We start from the raw sequence: 22,966 nt of genomic DNA on the forward strand, positions 1-22,966 counted from the left end.
GAGAGGTTATGACCTTGAGTAAAGTGGCTCTCCTCTACTGAGGATAATTCCAGGAGAGCAACTCAGCTGAGAGCTGTCAGCAATGGGAGGAATCAGAGCCTCAGTCCTGAAGAGCAGATCTGGGCCGCATATCATAGCATCCACTACAAGGGGTAAAGTGCGTGCACTTTTCACTGCCTCCACTTGGGAGAGACACATGCTATTTTTTGCTCTCTTTTCAATGACCAAAAGGAGTCACATGATTCTAATTGGAAGGAACCTGGGAAGTATGGGGAAAGCAAATAGAATATTCGGGAAGGATCATGATTTCTGCCACAATGGAGAAGAGATGTCCCTCTGGAGCTACTCATTTCTATTTCCAGTGGTGTGATGTCTTTTAGCCATGGTCACAATACAGGTTCTATTTTGCACTTGGCAACCAATGACTTTGTAATCACTTGTCTGGTTTCTGCCTGCTTTTCCTGAAAACTGTTTAGCCTCCTTTCCTTCCAACTGCAAGATCAGATCCTTCTCCCGAGCTCTTGTCCTTGTCTGGTCTGGGCATCAAGTCAAACTTCCTAGTGCTTTTTCTTCTCTTCTGGTGCTCCAGTTCAAACAAAACCAAAACCAAAAACAAAACAGGCTAATTCTCTAGTCCTGACTGAACACTTCTTACAGTTTCTCCCAAACTAAGGCTTTCTCTATCAATCCTATCTGTTGATTCAGAGTCCTGAACTCTACTTATTCTTGTAGGTCCTATCACACGACATTCACTTGTTTTCAAATTGTCTGCTCTTCTCCTTCACATTATCATGATCATTATCCTTACCTGAGCAACCGTCAACTGCCTTTTGTTGGATCTTCTACACTGTTCTCTCTAACCACCTACCTGGTTGGATTTCTGGTACCTGAAAACCCTGAAGCACTGGAACTCAGTCAAGACCACTAAACTGATATAAAAAGAAAGAAATACCTTCTCAACCTTAAAATTCTTTGAAAGTGCATTTTCTGTGATCAGCTATTTTTTTTTCTCTTTTAGTCATTTGGTTCTTTCTTGCTGTTTCTGTATATACACATTACTTTTCATCATTAGGGAGTCATTACATACTTCATCTAGACAGTGCCCTGTGCTTTAAAGACCTAGACCAATTATAATTAAAGCAGGGTATGGATCACTGCATACATGGTATTAGTCCTTGGACTCTCAGTAGCTATTGACCTACTTTAATAATTGACTGAGACTATTGATTCTTTAAATATAACTATATGTTTCTATCTTAGTGGAACCAATTACAGTTAATAAGTCTATTGAAGAATAGCTGACTTCTCAAAACTTGACTTAATTCTATCTCAGGGACTCAGAAGATAACTAATGACAACTAAGTGACTTCTGACCCATGTCTGACTGAGGCTGGGCTACTACTTGAGTCCAACTCCAACATCCTGTGACTATTTGCAGTGAAATAGTACCTAGAGGAGGAGAGAGCGCATGAGAAGAGCAGAAAATGCTAACAGAACAAACCATTGTTGTGAATCGGCAATTACTATCTATTTAATCCAGACTTCACAGACAGACAGCTGGCCACAGACAGGTATTTTTGTTATTAGGTGACAATTTTTGAAATTGGAAGACTTTATTTAAAAACTTGTATTCCAAATGTGAACTGAAAAGGCAGACCTGACAATGCCAAGTCCTCCTCCCTTGTGGCACTAATTAATGGGAGCCAAATAGTGGAGGGTCTCCTTCAAAAGGACAAGAGAATGCTCATTCTCCAGATCACCAGAGCCCCACTATTTCCCTTTGTTAGGGGCTGAATTGCAGTCCTCCAAAATTCATATGTTGAAGTCCTAGCCCCAACATGACTGTATTTGGAAATACAGATTTTAAAGAGGCAATTAAGGTTACATGAAGCCACTAGGGTAGGACCCTAATCCAATCTGACTAATGTCCTCACAAAAAGAGGAAGAGACACCAAGGATGCTGGCACACTGAGAAAAGTCATGTGAGAACACAGTGAGAAGATAGCGATCTGCAAGCCAAGGAGAGAGGCTGCAAGAAAAACTAAACCTGCCCACACTTTGATCTTGGTCTTGCAACCTCCACAACTGTAATATTTCTGTTATTTAAGCTCCTCAGTCTGTGGTATTTTGTTATGGCACCCTTGGCAGACTAATACATTCACCGTGCCCTCAACATCTATCACCATGCCTGTGCTTTAGGGTTTTTCTCCCACACCCTGATCCTTTCACTCATTACCTCCCTGAGTACAGTTTGACACCCATGATATCAATTTCACCAACAGTAAAATGCAGATGACTCTGCAGTTTACAAAAAATGACTTTGGAGGAAGATATTAAAGTAAATAAAATGAAACAAGATTAAATATTTAGGTGAAAACAGTTTCTACTAAGATAGATATTTTTGGCACAAAACAAACCACCACAAACAAAATTTTAACAGTAAATTAGTCCAACCACTGTGAGTAGCAGTTTGGAGATTTCTCAGAGAACTAAGTATTGAACTACCATCTGACCCAGCAATCCCATTACTAAGTATAAACCCAAAGAAAAAGAAATTGTCCTAGCAAAAGGATGCATGTACCCATGTGTTCATTGTGGCACTATTCACAACAGCAAAAACATGGAATCAACCCAGGTGCCCAACAATGGTGGACTGAAGAAAATGTGATACATATATACCATGGAATACTATGCAGCCATAAAAAATAATGAAATCATGTTCTTTGCAGCACCTGCATGCAGCTGGAGGCCATTATCCTAAGCAAATTAATGCAGAAACAGAAAACCAAATCCCACATGTTCTCACCTACAATTGGGAGTGAAACACTGGGTACACATGGACATAAAGATGGGAACAGTAGACACTGGGGCCTCCTAGAGGAGGGAGACAGGGAGGGGCAAGGGCTGCTCACTATGCTCACTACGTGGGTAACAGGGTCAACCATACCCCAAACCACAGCATCACACAGTATACCTTTGTAACAAACCTGCACATATATCCCTGAATCTAAAATAAAAATTGAAAAAGAAAAATAATTTAAAAATAAAAGGTATGTACCAAATGTTAACAGCAGTTATTTAAAGAAAGTGGAAATATGAATTGTTTTTATATTCAGTTTTGCTTCTGTATGTTCTACTTTTTCTATAATGACCATGGATTATTTGTAAAACAAGAGTAAAAGTGAATCTTAAAAAACAGATTTTTAAAAAATTATACCAGATATCAGGTTAAGAAAGATAGGGTGGTTAAGATCACTGAGAAGCAAAAAGAAAAGAAAATTCTGTGTTCGCTCCTTGTCTGTGCTCCATTTCCTTACTTTAAAATGAAGATAGTGATGTCAGGATGCATCCAATGTACACCAAGTGCAGATTAGAAGGCCTGGAAAAAATACTACCAAAGTGATTAGAGATATTTGTTCTGTTAGGATTCTAGGATGCTTTTAGCTACACAAAACAGAAATTTCAATTCAAGTTAGTCTAAACAATAAAGAATTGACTCGGTTTAACAACTGGGAATTCAAAATTGTGGTACGTTTTGCAATTGACTTACCCTCGTAGCCCCAGTTGTCTGTTTCTCTGTAGCTGTTTTAGATGTGTTCCTTACTGTGGCAGTGCTGGGCTTCACAGTCTGGAAACATATATATTTTCCTATAACTGCATCCTTTTCTAGAAGTACCCACCAACTTATCTTTATACCCCATTGGGTCAAATGCCCATGCCATTTCCTTGTTCTTAGCGGAAATGTCATGATCTGATTGGCTTAGCCCTGGGTTCCTGAACCCATTGTTAGCAAGGAGAATAGTACAATGAAGCTTAAAATAATCAAACGTCACTGCTAAGAGTTCTGATTTGGTTAGTTTACCCTGAGACACATGGGCTACTTGGTGGAGGTGCTAGATATGTGAACAAAATAAAGATCCTTTTACGGCACAAGAGAAAAGCCATCCAGGCAACCAACATTGACTACGATGTGCATATTTTAATTAGTAAAAGGAAGAGAATTCAGGCTGGGTGCAGTGACTCACTCCTGTAATCCCAGCACTTTGGGAGGCCAAGGCAGGCAGATCACCTGAGGTCAGGAGTTCGAGACCAGCCTGGCCAACATGGCGAAAATGTCTACCAAAAATACAAAAATTAACCAGGCAAGGTGGCCCACACCTGCAATCCCAGATACTCGGGAAGCTGAGGCAGGAGAATCACTTGAACCTGGGAGGCAAAAGTTGCAGTGAGCCGAGGTCACCCCACTGCATTCCAGCCTGGACGACAAAGCAAGACTCTGTCTCGAAAAAGAAAAAAGAAAAGAAAAAGAAGCAGGAAAGAAAAAAGAGATTTCAGGCCAGGTACGTTGGCTCACACCTTTAATTCCAGCACTTTGGGAGGCTAAGGCAGGTAGGTCACCTGAGCCCAGGAATTCAAGACTAGCCTGGGAAACATGGCGAAACCCCACCTCTACAAAAAAATAAGAAAATTATCTAGGTGTGGTGGCATGCATCTATAATCCCAGCCACTCAAGAGATTGAGATGGGAGGACCACCTGAGCCCAAGGAAGTGGTGGCTGCACTGAACTGTGTTCATACCACTGCATTCCAGCCTGGACAACACAGTGGAAAAAAAGAAAAAAGACACAGAATTCATAACTTTTGGAATTGTCTTACTTAAACCTTTTGATGTGCTAAGTGACATAATATAAATATATCAGTTAATTTCATCTTCACCACAGTCCTATGAGATGAGCTTTATGATGCCCATTTTGCAGATGAGGAACTGAGTGTCAGAGAGGAATGTCATGGTTTTAAAATCTAGAAAGTAGCCACATGCATGGACACAGCAACATGGGGGGAAAAAAGAAAAAAAAATCTAGAAAGTAGCCAAAAGTCAGAATCACATCTCTGCGACTTCATTCCTTTTATGTAAAATGAGAACAGCAATAGCACCTATCTCATAGGGTTTTGTGGCAACTAAATGAGTTGATACATGTGGCTTGCTTGGAAGAGTGTCTGGCACTTAGGAAGCAAGCAGTAGGACTAGAATTTTCATTCCTTCATTTCATGGAATCTATCCATCAACGGGAAGAAACTCCATTACTGTGGAACCTCTAAGAAAGAAAGAAAAAAAATCATGCTAATTAAACTATAACCTAAGACTGTCTTATCATTTAGAATTTTTATATTACATTTATTGCAAGAATAGTTTTGGCTTAATTAATCATAGATTTTTATCATAAATTACTTTTGTGCATACATGAAAAGGAAAATGTAAGAGAAATAAACTGGCTGAGGTATTCCTGACATTTCTCTAAAATTCAGTCTTAATCTTCATCACTTTTTCACTGAGTCTTTAATATCCAACTTCTTCTACACAGTATCAATCTGTGCCACAAAAAGTGCTAATGATGAAGTTGATAATAAAGTGTTTTCTAAAATCCGTACCAAAAACCAACTTTACTTTAGGTCTTCTTAACATAGTTTTGCAATTATGTACAGCTAGTCTTCTTTGACTTGCTCTAGAAAGATTGCCAATATCTGAACAAGTGGTTTCTAGTGGTTCAAATGAGTGATCCACTTCTGTCTCCAGGATTTTTTTCCAAACTGTTGACATCCATTCAACAAGTTTTGATGCTGACATTTTGAATGCATGTACAGGTCATACCAACCACTTCACAACTGCTGCCTCCCTGAGAGATAATATAAAATGCCATCAATTAAAATCAGTTTCAGAGATTTTAAGATGGGAGAGATATGCATCTCACAGATGATGAAATAAAGTAGCCATATTCTTCGTATTAATTTTTCTCTTATTCTTATAGGTTTGCATCCAAAGATCATAGACCTTAGATTAAAACCAAAATTCGATGCCAATAGCATAGAGTATTAATCAAATAGACAAGAAATGAATACAAATTGAGATACACTTCATTCTCACTGAGAAAATTAAGAGGTTAAAGGAAAGAGACATCAAAAAAGTTCAAATGAAAAAGTACCTTGTTTTATTGATTAGAGAAAATAAGCATAGAAGTGCCTATATTAGCAACCATAAGATTTTTTTTCTTCTTTTTAGAATGATGAAAAGAATCAGAAGCTTGAAGTGCAAAAACATTGAAATTTCCATCTAAGGCCTTCCCTTTGTCACTATGAGCAAGAGCCCTGACATTGCTATTTTTAACAAGCTCCTCCGGGGATTCTGAGGCATAATCTTTACTGGGTGAATAGATTGCCAGTGGCCCATACTCAGTTAGGTCACATAGGAGAGTTCAGAAAGGAGTAACCTGGGAGAATATCCCAAGATGCATGAGTGTAAACAGGTGGTCTATCAAGAGCTACATTTGCTAATAACTTTGCAGAATCCAAAAACATTCCAGTAGGTCTTCAAAAGTTTTATAATTACCTATGTCAGCCAAGAAGATTTAGAGAAATGGAACATACTCTACCAAGAGTCATCACAATCGATCTTGTCTTCTTTTAATGCTGAAATGTCCCTTCTAAAGACATTTTGCAAATGTCAAGATCACCTTTGCTAATTGCTGCTACACTTTACTGATTTAGTTCATCATGCAGTCCGTCAGTCAGTCAACAAACATCATTAATTCCTTCTCTTTGCCAGGCACTTTAATAGGTGCCACCAGAAAAAAAAAAAAAAAGACTATTTGATCCTTCTCCTTGAAGAAATCAGAGTCCCGTGGAGACAGATAAATAAGGTAATAATTAAAAAAGAGTGTGACATGTAGTTCAGTTGAAAGAAACAGAAGAAAGAGTAACTGAACCCCAAGCTAAAAACTGGAATAGGTGTGTCTTGGAGAAAAGAATACTTCCTGTGTTTAATAATAGCCTCGTTCTTCCTGGAAGTTCCCACTCCACTTTTTCTCCCTCTTTCTTTAGATAATCAGAATACAGGGGTATGATGACTGTGGCAGAGAGCTCTGCAATTTCTTCATTCATTTTCATGAGTAACTGTTTCTCAAAATTCGCTGCAGTTTAAATTTCTGAAGCCAAGAAAAGGCAGAAGGAACCAATTTCATATCTGATTACCTTCGGCTGTCTTGCCTTCCCAAAGGGAAAAACTCTAGCTCTTCACAATTTCAGTAAATATAGAAAAATAGACTTCTCCTCTTGAGACATTTATTTAACCAAAAATATTTGGAAGATGGTGTTACCTGGATGCTTTGATAGGAAAGGCTTAGAATAAATTTTATGGGCATATGTGGCATGATATATAAAACTGAACAGCAGCTAGAAAGCTAAGGAACTCTAGCTAAAGGGGGTACAGAAAATTGTACTATTTTGTAATTTTTTAAAGTCTGAAATTATTTCAGAATGAAAGTTTGTTTAAATACCAAAGAAAGAGAGAAAAGAAGAGAGAGGAAGAAGAAAGCAGGATTTCACCAAGGTTGGAGGGCAAGAGAAAGTAATGAGAGAGGAAATTCTAGGTAAAGGTACAGGGAGACACAAACCCATATGGTGTATCCGAATAACTACAAGTAGTCCGAAAGGCTGGATTATGAATATCTGAGACAGAGGGGACAGGAAAAAGACTAGACAAATGTGACACAAGAGAGACCAGATCATAGAGAAACTTGTACACCCTATCAAGGTATTCTGCTTGCATGTTATAGGGTTTCAAATCCCACTGAAGGGTTTGAAATATGAAAGTGACTTGATTACATTTGCATTCTACAAAGGTCATAGGTGTCAATATGAAGAATGGACTAGAGAAAGGTGAAGCTGAAGATGAGAAAACCAATAAAAAGGTGATTTAAACAGTCCAATAAAAGACTATAGAAAGAAAATTGTAAACTCACCCAAACTTTGATTTGAACTTGATTAAAATTGCAGTTGAAGCCACAAAGCACATATCACAATGACATTTTATGCGAACTCTCAAGAGGAAGGAAAGCTGTTGGTATGAAAGTCCTTGAGACTGCAAAGCACTGGACTAGAAATCTATGCTCTGTTATAAAAATATGGAAGAAGCTAAGAAATATTTGCAAGCTCATTTTCATAAAAGAATTATAAAGAAAGAATTAGTCAGGTTTACTGAAAAGTTAAACCTATAGTACTTCATATATTATTGTTATAAACTTGAGATTCTGCCCAGTTAGCTAAAAGAGGGAGGAGGATTTCCAGTAATATTTTGCTTCCTAACCAGAAAGACAGTTCTCTCCTATGAATTATAGTTCTTAATTTCAAGGTTACTGTAAGCTTGTTTACTATGTTTGTGATCATATGTCTTTGCTCACTATTTTTTTGTTATAGGAAGTTGTGTTTGCTAGATTATATTAGTTATAGAAATTGAGTTTATTCACTAAAATTGGATACTAACTTCTTTCTGTAACTTTTCCACTACATAAAGGCACGAATTCACTTGCTGGTTAGACAGTACTGACTGTTGCTGTTGGTTTTCTCCCTATAGACCTATTTAAGAAAAGAAACTAATGCAGAATTCCAAGACGTTCATTGTAAAGCATGTACCATTTGTTTCTCCCACAATGACAAGGGTCCTAACCTAGAACACGGGTGATAATGGAGAGAAACAAATAGAATCAAGCAATTTTATAGAGGCAGATAAATAGATCTTACTCTTTTAATGAGATATGAAGGATGGAAAAGAGTAAAGGGTATTACTAGATTTCTGTTTTAAGTGACAAGAAATATAGCGGTGTCATTAAACATGGTAGAGTACAAAGAGCAGGTTCAAAAGATGACAAGTATCACTTAAGACATATTGAACTGATGTGCCTGTAATTACATTTAAGGAAATATTGAGCAGATCATTGAAAATATGGATCTGAGGTCAAGGGAGAGACTCGGGTTGGTGATAAAGATTTAAATATTATCAATGTGTTAGTGATAGTGGTGGCTATGACATTGATGCCCCCTGAAATAACGATTCTATACATCCACATAGCATGTAACAATTTTCAAAGCACACTTGGCTTATAATACTATCTCCTCTAAGGTAAGCAAGTCAAAAGTAGTTATTCCCATTTTATAGATGAAAACACTAGGAACTAGACAAGATAAAACAAGCCCAAATTCATGAGTCTATGCTAGAGTTTGGATTCTTAGACTCCAACAGTGGTGTTCTTTCTTTTGTTCCATGTTGACTCAAGATGAAACCACAGCATACAAAGTCCATGGGAAGGATCATGAGGCTTTTAATACTATGCCCTCCAAATTGAGTAAATCTAATCACTTAGAAACAATATCAGATTCTCCAGTGCACTAAAATCATAACAACTTAAACACACACAAACATGCACACATTTCATTCTTAAAGACCTTTAGGTAGTTATTACCTTCTTCTCACACTTGGCATCTGTCTCCTTCTGGTACATTTCGAAGTCTTCCACCTTCTGTCACAGGGAAAGAAGAACCACCTCCACCCACACACCCCAATTAACCAAGTATGATGCTGCCTTCTACTTACTCTCCTGTGGCAAGAAAGATTAACTTTCCCAATGCCATCTACCTTAATTCATAAACAAGCAGAAAGGACAGAATGAGTAGACTGTCAGGTCCCACCTACCAACCCTATGAACTGTTTGTGGAGGGCTGATGGGGAACTTAGGCAGGCACCAGATCACAGAAGAGCCATGTCATCCACTGTGCCATTGGGTTTTATGATCCATGTGACTCAGATCACAATATTCTCTAGGCTAAAATATCTCTTATGAGAAACTGGCTTAAACTTATAAGAGAGTATTTATTTTCCAAAGGGAAAGAGTTTTCAATAGGTGAGGTGAAAATGGTACTGAATGAGAGAGACCGGATTGCAAAGGAAATTTTTTAAAGAATAGTGGTCTATTTTAAGTCAAAAAGCAAGAACTATTTGTAGAGTAGAAAGAAGTATCGGCCACGCACCGTGGCTCACACCTGTAATCCCAGCACTTTGGGAGGCTGAGGGGGAAGATCACTTGAGATCAGGAGTTCAAGACTAGCCTGGCCAACATGATGAAACTCCATCTCTACTAAAAAATACATCTAATCAAGTTAGCTGGATGTGGTGGCACACACCTGTAATCCCAAATACTCAGGAGGCTGAGGCATGAGAATTGCTTGAACCCGGGAGGAAGTTGCAGTGAGCGGAGATCATGCCACTGCACTCCAGCCTGGGTGACAGAGTGAGACTCAGTCTCAAAAAAAAAAAAAAAAAAATAGAGAGAGAGAGAGAGAAAGAAATATAAAAGGAACCAGAGAAGGAAACAAAAGCAATGTTACTAACAAAAATCTCTACCCTTAGAAGTAGTGTGCACTCAAGCATGCAGAATTGCATCTACTTTACAAAGTGGAAAATGAACATTTTTCAACTAGAATCACAATGGTGGCTATGGAAATGCAGCAAAATGATCCAAAATCAAAAGATATAAAGCAATCTCAGCAACTGAAATAAAGTTTCAGATGCAACACTACTCTTACATCACACATAAATGTCAGACACAGTATATTTTGTACCAAAGATCCCATTAAATTTAACGGAAATTTTACATGCACAAGGACTCTAGAGTTTGGATACATGAAATAAAGATTTGAATTGCTAATCCTAAAAATTGGACAAAAAGGCCCCTACATTTGAAAAAAAATAGTAGTAGGATTTGGGGGTTTGAGCAGTTTTTTTTTCTTTGGTGGGGGGTGAAATTGCTATTGGTTTATGAAGATGTTCTCAGTTGGGCTTCATTTTTTATGTCCCTTTAATGTAGAGACTGACAAAATAGCTCACATAGATGGATCCATAAAACATCTGGGAGTGAATGAGGAAAATAAAATCAAAGGTAGGTGATGACAATAAAATAAAATACTGTGGAGAAAAAAGGACATTGTGAAGGAAAGTCAGAAAACGGACTTAAAGAAAGAAAGAAATATAAAGAACTGGATGATCTTATTGTGGTGGTAATATGAATGTTATCCTTGATTAGATGTATACTAGGTATTAAGGATGAAATATTATCTCTTACAAAATGCAAAAAGGAATAAACACAAGCATATTCTAATTGTTCTCATCATTAGGGATAGACTTTTCAAAATGTATTCACTATATTTGCATTTTCCTAATAAAGGGTCAAATGAAGAGACAACTAACATATATCTTTTATGGATATATACTTGAACTCACTCTAGATGGTCAAATAAAGAGCCTGCTTTCAGAAAAGTGGGATGGGTAAGGGATTAAGCAGTGGATAGTGAGGCACAGAAGGAATAACAAAAGTGGAAAACTGTCACCAACCCTTAGCCAAAGTCAAAGGAAGAACATACAGCTACTTAGCAGGAACTGTAATCATGGTAACCCATAGATTTGGTGCCAAAGCAGTAAGAAATCAATCACCAGACATTTTCTTCTCCAGCCTTCCAACTGTATGTTAATGCCTCTGATAACCCAAAACCAACTGGAAGAAAGCTCCTGATGAGGAAGCTTGCAAAATACAGTCTGTAAGAGTTAGCCTCTTAGGCAGAGAAGGGTGGGAGATAGGCTAATGGGAGATGAACAGAGAAAAACTAGCGTGTTTATTAAATGGTAAATCTAGTATACAGTTAATTTTGGATATTAAACTTTCATTTAACATGATATCAATGAGTATTTGAGGAATAAATAAAATTAGATCCTTATCTTACACCATATACAAAAATCAACTCAAAATCAATTACAGGGATATATATAAGATCTGAAACTGTAAAACTACAAGAAGAAAATATGGTAGAAAAGCTCCATGACATGGGTTGGGGCAATGATTTTTAGACATGACTCAAAAGCACAGGCAACAAAAGCAAAAATAGACAGACAAAATGGCATCAAACTAAAAATCTTCTGTACTGCAAAGAAAACAATTAACGCAGTGAAGAGATAATCCACAAAATGGGAGAATATATTTGCAACCCATACTTCTGATAAGGGGTCAATATCCAAAACATATAAAAAAGCCAATTAATAGCAAGAAAACAACCAAATTAAAACATGGGCAAAGGATCTGAACAGAAATACTTCAAAAGAAGATTAAAAATGGCCAATAGGCATGAAAAAAAAGCTCAGCATCCCTAATCATTAGGAAGCTGCAAATTAAAAGTACAATGAGATATCACCTCAGACCTGTTAGAATGGCTTTTATCAAAAAAAAAAAAAAAAAAAAAAAAAAGTACAGTAAGTGTTGAAGAGGATATGGAGAAAAGGGAACTCTTGTATGTTGTTGGTGGGACTGTAAATTAGTACAGCCATTATGGACAACAGTATGGAGGCTCCTCAAATAATTAAAAATAGAACTATCCTATGACCCAGTAATTCCATTTTACAATATATAGCCAAAGGAACTGACGTCAATATGTGGAAGGAATATCTGCAGTCCCATATTCATTGCAGTATTATTACAGTAGTCAAGACATTAAAACAACCTAAGTGTCCGTCAACAGCTAAAATGATAAAGAAAAAGTGGTTTATATACACAATGGAATAGTATTCAGCCTTAAAAAAGGAAGACATCATGCTAAGTAAAATAAGGCAGCCGCAGAAAGACAAATACTGCACGATCTCACTTATATGTGGAATCTAACAAAGTTGAACTCATAAAGTAGAAAGTAGAATAATGGTTACCAGAGGCTGGGGAAGTGGGGGAGAGGGAATGGAAAGTTGTTGATCAAAGAGTACAAAGTTTTAGATAGACAGGGGGGAATAGGTTTTTAGATATATTGAACAGGATGACTAAAGTCAATAATAACATATAACATATTTCAAAATAACTAAGAGAATAAATTTCAAATGTCTAACTAAACAAATGATAGGTAAGCAAGATGATGGATATGTCTTGCTTAACCAATAAATAGAATGTGACAGAAGTGATGTCATGGGAATTTCAGAGTCTGGGTTTCTGGAGACGTTGAAGCTTCTGCTTTTCTGCTATTGAAATGCTGCCCTGACCAGCCGAGTAAGGAAGCTGGTCTAGCCTGCTGGAGCGTCTGAGGCACTTTAGGAGAACCAGTGTCTTAGTGGGTGGCCAGCACCAACAGCCAAGCATGGAAATAAGCCGTATCAGACCTTCCAGCCCAGTCCACCCTCCCGCTGAATGCAGCCCCATGTTCAAGCTCAGCCAAAACTGGCAGTGGAATCTCACTGCCAACCCACAGAATCATGAGAAAAAGAAATCTGTCATTATTTGATTCACTAGATTTCGGTGCTGTTTTGTTTCTCAGCAATGATTAACAGATACAGACTCCATAAGGGCACTGGACATGTCTCTGAATCACTGACTGATTTCAGTTTCATCCTATAACAGAAACGTAGGAAACTATAGCTCATGAAAATTTCCTCCAGGAAAATGTCATTTGAACTTGAATGTGAAAGAGTCACATATAAATTGATTAAAAATCAAGTGCGTGTGTTTATGACAGGAAAAGGTGATTAATAAAGTCAGATTATACGTGCAAACCACACCAAAACTAATGATCAAACCTACTTCCAGGGTGTCTGTGGGCTTGTTTGGGCCATCTTCCCATGGGCAGACTGTACTGACAGTGTGCCCGCCCACCCCTGGGCAAACAAGGTGCCTCAACAGACAGGACACAGCCACTGTGGGGAGACAATGCAAGGACCTGTGGATTTTCCCAACACCATCCTATTCTAGAGCAGAAGTCTGAAAATTCAAGAACATGAAATTCAAACCCAGTCTTCAAAGTCATGATAGAGTCCTCCAAGTGGCTCAAGCATGAAAGACATCTATCAATTTATATGACTAAAATCCAGTAGAGTCAATGTTATGGTTTGGATCTGTGTCCCCACCCAAATCTCACCTTGAATTGCTGTTCTCATAATCCCCATGTGTGCTGAGAGGGGCATGTGGGAGGTAATTGAATCATGGGGCTGGTTAGCTTTATGCTGTTCTTGTGATAGTGAGCATTCTCATGAGATCCGATGGTTTTATAAGGGGCTTTTCCCCTTTTACTCAGCACTTCTCCTTGTTGCTGCCATGTGAAGAAGGATGTATTTGCTTCCCCTTCCACCATGATTGTAAGAGATGAAGATAATACAATGTATAGGTTTATTAACTTGATTCAAAACTTCAAAATATTTAGATGTATATTATCCAGACCTCTACTGTACTCTTCTCTGGAACCTCACAAATGTTGGAAGTAGTTACTAACCCTCTAAATTGGGGTCCACTGACCCCTGAGGATTCATAGATATATTCTTTCCCATCACACATTCACTTTCAATAATAATATAAAACTCATCATTTGAGTTTCAGTTGAACAAAATACTAAATACTTGAAATATGCTAAGTGCTCTGTAAGGTGATATTTGATAATTACTGAAATAACTCTTTGGTTGAAAATAAATATCCCCAATATTTTTAATTTTGAAACACCATGAGATAGTTTTGCAAAACCTGATGTAACTTTAAGCAGTTTTGTTTTCTTTTTTATACTCTCATTTCTAATTCCTTTTTAATAAGCAACTGAAATGTAGATGGGATTATAGCTATTCTTTATCATTTTCTTATGTTTATTTTCTTGTTGTTTTTAATAATGAGTTTGCACTGCTCTGTAATAAAATTGTAAAAATAAAAAATTACTCAAAGAGTATACAAAACTATTAAAGTCATCGATGGCTAATTCCCTGAACCAGGAAAGTAGCAAAAGGGCAAATAAAGGGGAAATTTAAGATATATTTGGGAGGAATTTTGGATGAATCTTGGAGATACAGTGAGAGTTGAGACTTAAAGGTGAGAGAGAGGTGGAACCAATAGCAAGGACGAGGCTTTTGGCTTCAGTAGTTGGTGAAAAAAACAGTGGTTGCCACACATAGTGGCTCATGCCTGTAATCCCAGCACTTTCGGAGGCCAAGTTGGGCAGATCACTTGAGGTCAGGAACTCGAGACCAGTCTGGCCAACATAGCGAAACCCCGTCTCTACTAAAAATACAAAAATGAGCTGAGCATGATAGAGGGCACCTGTAATCCCAGTTACTTGGGCAGCTGAGGCAGGAGAATCGCTTGAACTCGGGAGGCAGATGTTTCCGTGACCCGAGATCACACCACTGCACTCTAGCCTGGGTGACAGAGTGAGACACTGTCTCAAAAACAAAACAAAACAAAATAAATAAATAAGAATAAAGTGGTTTTGCTCACTGAGATGGGCAACACATGTGGAGAGAAGCAGTTGAGAGGATGGTGGTGATAATGATGTGCAAAAATGATGCATGTGGAGCAAATGAGATGGCAGAGCACACCGTACCAGTGTGACTCTTCTGCCAATTAATTAAAGTCATGCTCATCCTTGTTTAGCATGTCTATCTGAATCTATAGCTGTTTCTTGCTTTTATTTTGCCCAACATTACATTTTACTAGTGAAGCACCCTCCTTCCACAGCAGGCAGGCTCAGAGGAGTTGACTCCCAAAACCCCTGATGGAAACACTACAGGGAGTGAAAACTGGGTTCGAGTCTGGCTTGCTGCGGTGCCTCCTCTTAATGGGCAGGAATGTAATATTCATTAAAAAGAATTTAGACTTCAATCACTCTAATGATCATGAAACTTCTTTCATCAATGCATAATAGAACAAAAAGATTGATTTTCATTAGGCATGACTTTCAACATTTTTTTTACTTCTTCTATAAAAAATGAATCTGTTCAAAGTCTTTCAAGGTCCAAGACATTTCTGATCTTCTTGGAAATTGTAGGTAAGTTTTTACACAGTTTGCTGCCCTTCACCACCACAGTCAATTTAGAATACTCCATTATCTGGTGAAATTTTACGGCTTAAATTGCCTTCAATTTAGGAGCCCCCCACTTCCCAGTAAAATGTTATTTTTGAAAAGGACATTTGGTATGACTAGGACATTGTGCCTTTTTTTCTTATTGTAGGTTATAGAAGAAATGAGGAACAAGAGGTAGTGATTAATAATATTAGTATACTGAATTTATAGTCCCTAAAAGTTAAAAATGTTTACTCAGTATTTCCTAAGTATCAACAAAAACCTGAACAGCTTCATCAGAATACGATCTCATTCACAGCCATCTGCATTTGCAAGATGTTAAATAAATGTGAGTCCTCCAGATTGTGTAGCCACTTTAGATTGTATGGACTTACCTTGTGTTGTTAAGACAGATTCTTGTTAAACTTGAAAGTCAATCTGTTTACAAACTTTGTAGAGTTGAATTAGAGGGGCCCATAGAAGTCACAAAATCTGACTTGGTCGTTTAGAGCATCACATTCTCCTGGCCACAGTGATTGAACCAAAATCACAGAATAATGGTGATATGGCAGTAAGAAATCTTTCAAAGAGACAAAAACAAAAAAACAAAAAACAAAGAACATCTCTCCAAGTGGCTCAAGCATGAAAGACATCTATCAATTTATATGACTAAAATCCAGTAGAGTCAATGTTATGGTTTGGATCTGTGTCCCCACCCAAATCTCACCTTGAATTGCTGTTCTCATAATCCCCATGTGTGGTGAGAGAGGCATGGTGGGAGGTAATTGAATCATGGGGCTGGTTAGCTTTATGCTGTTCCTGTGATAGTGAGCGTTCTCATGAAATCTGATGATTTTATAAGGGGCTTTCCCCCTTTACTCAGCACTTCTCCTTGTTGCTGCGATGTGGAGGATGTATTTGCTTCCCCTTCCACCATGATTGTAAGTTTCCTGAGACCTCCCCAGCCACGCTGAACTGTGAGTCAATTAAAACTCTTTCCTTTATAAATTACCCAGTCTCATATATGTCTTTATTAGCAGTGTGAGAATGGACTAATACACAGGGCTTCCAGGCATAACAGGATGCAAGAGCTCAGAACATATCAACAAGGCTAAGTTACTCTTTACTTCTCAGTTTTGTCTTTCCAAATTATTGACTCACTTTCAGGCTTCAGGAGATGATCCCTAGAAGTCCAGGCCAACCTATCCCTTATTGCCAAAAGTCCCAGAGAAGGAAAAAAAAAAAGTACACATTTGTTCCAGCAGTCCTAGCACTATGAGATGATTGGATCTCACTAACACTGATTGAGTCATGTGACCAGTCTTCAACCAATCACAACATCCAGGAGACTGTAATGTTCTGATTCACCCAATCTGTGTCACAGTCTCACCAAAGCGAGTGGGAGTCAACTCCACCTGAAAGAGGTAAAGTGAGTGTGAGGTCAGGGTGATTCCCCAGGAGAAAAAAAAATCACTCTTCTCTCATGTAATCCCAGCACTTTGGGAGGCCGAGGCAGGTGGATCACAAGGTCAGGAGATCGAGACCATCTTGGCTAACACGGAGAAACCCCGTCTCTACTAAAAACACAAAAAATTAGCTGGGTGTGGTGGCGGGTGCCTGTAGCCCCAGCTGCTGGGGAGGCTGAGGCAGGAGAATGGCATGATCCCAGGAGACGGAGCTTGCAGTGAGCCAAGATGGTGCCACTGCACTCCAGCCTGGGCGACAGAGGGAGACTCTGTCTCAAAAAAAAAAAAATCACTCTTCTATTTCTAGAAGAGGTTGGGTGGTATAAACAACAGATGCCTGTAACAGCAGCCAGGCAGCAGCTAGATCACCAGGATCCTTACTTCAAGAAAGAAGCTATTCCCACCACTTCTTTGTAATTTAAAATCTCTAAACAAGTTACTAAGAAGAAAGGACAGCAGATGTACCAGCAATGGGTAGAGTGAGAGCCTCTGTGGACTGAACACAAAACAACAGAGCTTGAGCCAGCTTGCTTGCTGCCCAGGACCATTAAAGCAACAGGACAGTGGAAAGAAGGGGCTTGCCTACTTGCACTCACTGCCCAGTCTTGGTTTAACTAGGGTCTCTTTCTTCACATTGTTGTTTTTCCCCATTGGAAGTTGACAGTTTGACATCCCATGGGTCAGCAAGTGACAGAAAGATGATGGTCTCCTCATCACCAAGATAAAACCTTCCTGTGTTCCACCAACACATGAGAGGCCAACTGTGTCCGGAGCTGCACGCCCCGGCCATAGCGAGTAGTAGCTGACGATTGAAGACGCCTGAGCTATGTTCGTTTCCACCCCACACCTTCTCCCTATCTTTGCCTTTTCTCCCTGTATTAATACCTCATAAAAGATGGCGCTCTTCCTGCTTCTTCTTCACCTATTTTTCCCGCGCCCGCGAAAATTACTACCTGACAGCGCAGGTGCAACATGACGTTCGACCAGAGAAACCAATACCTATCTGGTCACGCCTCCACTATGAGATCATCTCCGCCTCTGGCCCAACCCCTTTCCCTCCAAGTGTATATAAGGCACTGCATTACCGCCATTAAAGAAGACTTGATCAGAGCACTGTCTTGTCTCCATTTCTCGTATCTCTTGTTCCCCAAATTCCCACCCCCTCTTCCAGGGCCTGCTTCGACTATCCCGCGGGCCGGGAGACGTGGCGCCCGAACAGGGACCTGGAAACGAGGGACACTGTGAGGAAGAGGACGCCGGAGGATGGTCGACCGCTAACAAAGATAAAAGGAATTAAACTGATCACCGCGGGAACCTGCCGCGTCAGGATCGAAGGTAAGTGAGGCGTCCGAAATGGGACAAGAATTAAGTCAGCATCAAATATATGTAGGACAATTAAAAGAGGCTTTAAAGATACGAGGAGTAAAGGTTAAAGGTAATGACTTGTTTAAATTTTTTGATTTTGTAAAAGATACTTGCCCTTGGTTCCCACAGGAAGGAACTATTGATATCAAGGTATGGCGTAGAGTAGGGGATTGTCTTCAGGACTATTATAATACTTTTGGGCCAGAAAAAATTCCTGTGACCGTTTTCTCTTATTGGAACCTCATTAGAGATTTAATAGATAGGAAGGAGGTCGATTCGCAAGTCATGGCTGCGGTCGCTCAGACAGAGCATATTTTAAAGGTGAGCTCCCGTTCTAACCTTGCAAAGCCTCCGCAAGATACGGAGGAGGATCTCATTTCCCTCGAGGGTGATCGTGGGAGTGGATCCCAGTGGATGTGCAGATGGCTGGGCGGGTCTTGCATGTTTGCAGTTTTTGTAAATTTGTCGAGTACCATCTGAAAATAATTATTACTATTCAGTGATTCTCAAGCTTTCTCAATTTTGGCAGTGTATATGAACCACCTGAAGATTGTATTTTAATTGGTTAAAACAATGGTTCTCATTGAGTTTCAGCCTTCAGTGTGCATGAAACTCACCTGGGAGGCTTGTTCAATCACAGCTTGTAGAGCTCTGCCCTCCAAGTTTCTGATTTGCTGCGTCTGGGGTGCAGACCATTATTTACTTATCTACCATGTACCCAGGTGATGAGGTTTTTGGTCTTGTAGGCATGCTTTGCGTTTACAAGATTTAAGAGCAGTAAATATCACTATGATCCTTATGGGTGCCTTACAACCAGGATTACCTTCACCGGTTGCGATTCCTCAAAAATATTTTAAAATCATTATTGACCTTAAAGATTGCTTTTTTACAATTCCCCTTCATCCTGCTGACCAAAAAAGATTTGCCTTTAGTCTTCCATCTACAAATTTTAAACAACCAATGAAACGCTATCAATGGAAAGTCTTACCTCAGGGTATGGCTAATAGTCCTACCTTGTGTCAAAAATATGTAGCTGCTGCTATAGAGCCAGTCAGAAAAACGTGGGCACAAATGTATATTATACATTATATGGATGATATTTTAATAGCAGGAGAAATTGGCGAACAAGTCTTACAGTGCTTTGCTCAACTCAAACAAGAGTTAGCAGCAGCTGGACTACAAATAGCCCCAGAAAAGGTACAATTACAAGATCCATACACCTATCTTGGTTTTCAAATTAATGAACCCAAAATCATTAATCAAAAGGCCGTTATACGTCGTGATCATTTAAAAACTTTAAATGATTTCCAAAAATTACTGGGAGACATAAATTGGCTTCGACCGTACTTAAAACTCACTACAGGAGAGTTAAAACCTCTTTTCGATATATTAAAAGGAGACTCTAATCCAAAATCTCCCAGGTCCGTTACTAAAGAAGCATTAACCAACAGGTAGAACATGCCATTGCAACACAATTTGTTACCAGTATTGATTATTCTCAGCCATTAATATTCCTTATTTTTAACACAACAATAACCCCTACTGGCCTATTTTGGCAGAACAATCCCATTATGTGGGTACACCTGCCCTCCTCCCCTAAAAAGGTTTTGTTGCCTTATTATGATGCCATAGCTGATCTAATTATCTTGGGAAGAGAAAACAGTAGAAAATACTTTGGAATAGAACCCTCTACCATTATACAGCCCTACACTCAATCACACATTCATTGGCTGTTACAAAATACGGAAGCCTGGCCAATTGCTTGCGCTTCTTACACTGGCTCAATTGACAACCATTACCCACCTAACAAACTTATTCAATTTTGTAAACTTCATGCATTTGTGTTTCCCCATATTACCAGCAAAGAACCTCTCAATGACGCATTATTAATTTTCACTGATGGATCTTCCACAGGACTTGCCGCTTACACTTACAATAATGTAGTCGTTAAATTCCAGACCACTTATACATCAGCTCAGCTGGTCGAATTGCAAGCTATAATTGCAGCATTATCAGCTTTTCCTTGTCAGCCACTTAACATTTACACAGACAGCACCTACCTGGCTCATTCAATACCCCTCTTAGAGACCGTGTCTCAAACATATTTCAGACACAGCTGACCTATTTTTACAATGTCAACAACTTATTCGAAAAAGGACTACTCCCTTTTTTCTTGGGCATATTAGAGCACATTCAGGATTACCGGGACCTTTAACACAAGGTAACGCAACAGCTGATGCGGCAACAAAAATCATAGCCACAGTCACTACAGACAATTTGCAACAAGCACAAAAAGCACATGCCTTGCATCATTTAAATGCCCAAACCTTAAGACTCATGTTTAAACTTACCAGAGAACAAGCTCGACAAATAGTTAAACAATGCGCCAACTGCATAACATATTTGCCTGTTCCCTATTTAGGAGTTAACCCCCGAGGACTCATCCCCAACGAAATTTGGCAAATGGACGTTACTCACCACTTAGAATTCGGTCAGCTAAAATATATCCATGTATGCATAGACACTTATAGTGGATTCATCAGTGCAACTCTCCAAACAGGAGAGGCCACCAAACATGTCATAGCTCATTTATTACACTGCTTTTCTATTTTAGGAATACCCAAACAAATCAAAACAGACAATGGCCCTGGTTATATAGCCAAAACCTTTTTACAATTCTGTAATACCCTACAAATTAAACATACCACAGGCATTCCCTACAATCCCCAAGGACAAGGTATAATAGAAAGAGCTCATCTATCTTTAAAAACTGTTATCACAAAATTAAAAGGGGGGAGCTGGTACCCCGTGAAGGGTACCCCTAGAAACATAATCATGCCCTGTTTATCCTTAATTTTTTAAATTTGGACAGTCATGGAAAATCGGCTGCCGATCGTTTCTGGCATCCTGAATCTCAAAAACAGTTTGCAATGGTAAAATGGAAAGATCCACTTGATAATTCATGGCATGGCCCCGATCCAGTTTTAATTTGGGGAAGAGGCTCAGTATGCATCTTCTCACAAAAAAATGATGCAGCCAGATGGCTGCCTGAAAGATTGGTAAGACAAATAAATCATAACCATTGTCAGTCCAGGGAAGATAAATCTCCCTGAGAAGTTCTTCCTTTTTGTTTTTCAGAAAATGAAGCCTAACATGAGATTCCTTTGGAGAATAATCGCTCTATATAACATAGTGACAGTCTATGCAGGTTTTGGTGACCCTCGTAAGGCAAGAGAATTATTATGAAAACAATACGGCCAGCCTTGTGATTGCAGAGGGGGACAGGTATCTGAACCTCCGTCAGACAGAATCACCCAGGTGACTTGCTCGGGCAAGACAGCTTACCTAATGCCAGACCAGTTATGGAAATGAAAAGTGTTTTTACGCCAACAAATCCGGAATCGTCAGAGATAAGATAAAGACTTTACAGGAAGAACTAGAAGAGCGCAGAAAAGGTCTGGTCGCTAATCCCTTGTGGACTGGACTCGATGGACTTCTCCCCTATCTCCTGCCATTTCTTGGTCCTTTACTTACTCTTCTACTCTTTCTCACTCTCGGGCCTATAATCTTTAATAAGCTTATGGCATTCGTCAGACAACAAATCGAGGCCTTCCAGGTCAAACCTATACAGGTCCATTATCATCCCCTTGAGATGACTGAAAATGGTGAGTCTTATTTGCCTTAATAAGACCACCTCCCCTGTGTGCTGAACTGGACAGTCAATGACGGGTAAGAGGACACTATCTCCATCGGAGCCTAAGACAGGAGGGCCGCCTTTGCTGCTGCCTTATCCCATGACGGGCCTAGAAGGTGGGGATGAGTTGACCCAACCTAAGACAGGCGCAGTTCCCGAGGGGTCGTTTTCTCATCATAAAATAATTAAAAGGGGGACCTGTCCGGAGCTGCACGCCCCGGCCATAGCGAGTAGTAGCTGACGATTGAAGACGCCTGAGCTATGTTCGTTTCCACCCCACACCTTCTCCCTATCTTTGCCTTTTCTCCCTGTATTAATACCTCATAAAAGATGGCGCTCTTCCTGCTTCTTCTTCACCTATTTTTCCCGCGCCCGCGAAAATTACTACCTGACAGCGCAGGTGCAACATGACGTTCGACCAGAGAAACCAATACCTATCTGGTCACGCCTCCACTATGAGATCATCTCCGCCTCTGGCCCAACCCCTTTCCCTCCAAGTGTATATAAGGCACTGCATTACCGCCATTAAAGAAGACTTGATCAGAGCACTGTCTTGTCTCCATTTCTCGTATCTCTTGTTCCCCAAATTCCCACCCCCTCTTCCAGGGCCTGCTTCGACTATCCCGCGGGCCGGGAGACAACTGAAGTGTTGAAGGAAGGAGTAATACAGAATGGGGCCATGGGATTCATCCATGGCAAATTTCCCAGTTTTCTCATTTTGCTAAGGGGCAGCCAGCCCAGGTTCCACCAGCCCTAGTCATATAATGGAAGGC

General features: G+C 39.5%; 1 long non-coding RNA gene across 1 annotated transcript; it reads left to right on the plus strand.

Annotated features, from left to right (window-relative positions):
• The first annotated feature begins 17,803 nt into the window (after nucleotides 1-17,803).
• LOC139355766 (uncharacterized) lies at nucleotides 17,804-22,736 on the plus strand. Its single transcript, XR_011606787.1, has 2 exons — nucleotides 17,804-18,469; nucleotides 21,638-22,736. It is a non-coding gene; the product is annotated as an uncharacterized lncRNA (long non-coding RNA).
• Nucleotides 22,737-22,966: the final 230 nt, after the last annotated feature.

This window comes from Macaca nemestrina, chromosome 8 (genome assembly GCF_043159975.1).
Source record: "Macaca nemestrina isolate mMacNem1 chromosome 8, mMacNem.hap1, whole genome shotgun sequence".
In the NCBI taxonomy this organism is placed as follows: Eukaryota; Metazoa; Chordata; class Mammalia; order Primates; family Cercopithecidae; genus Macaca; species Macaca nemestrina.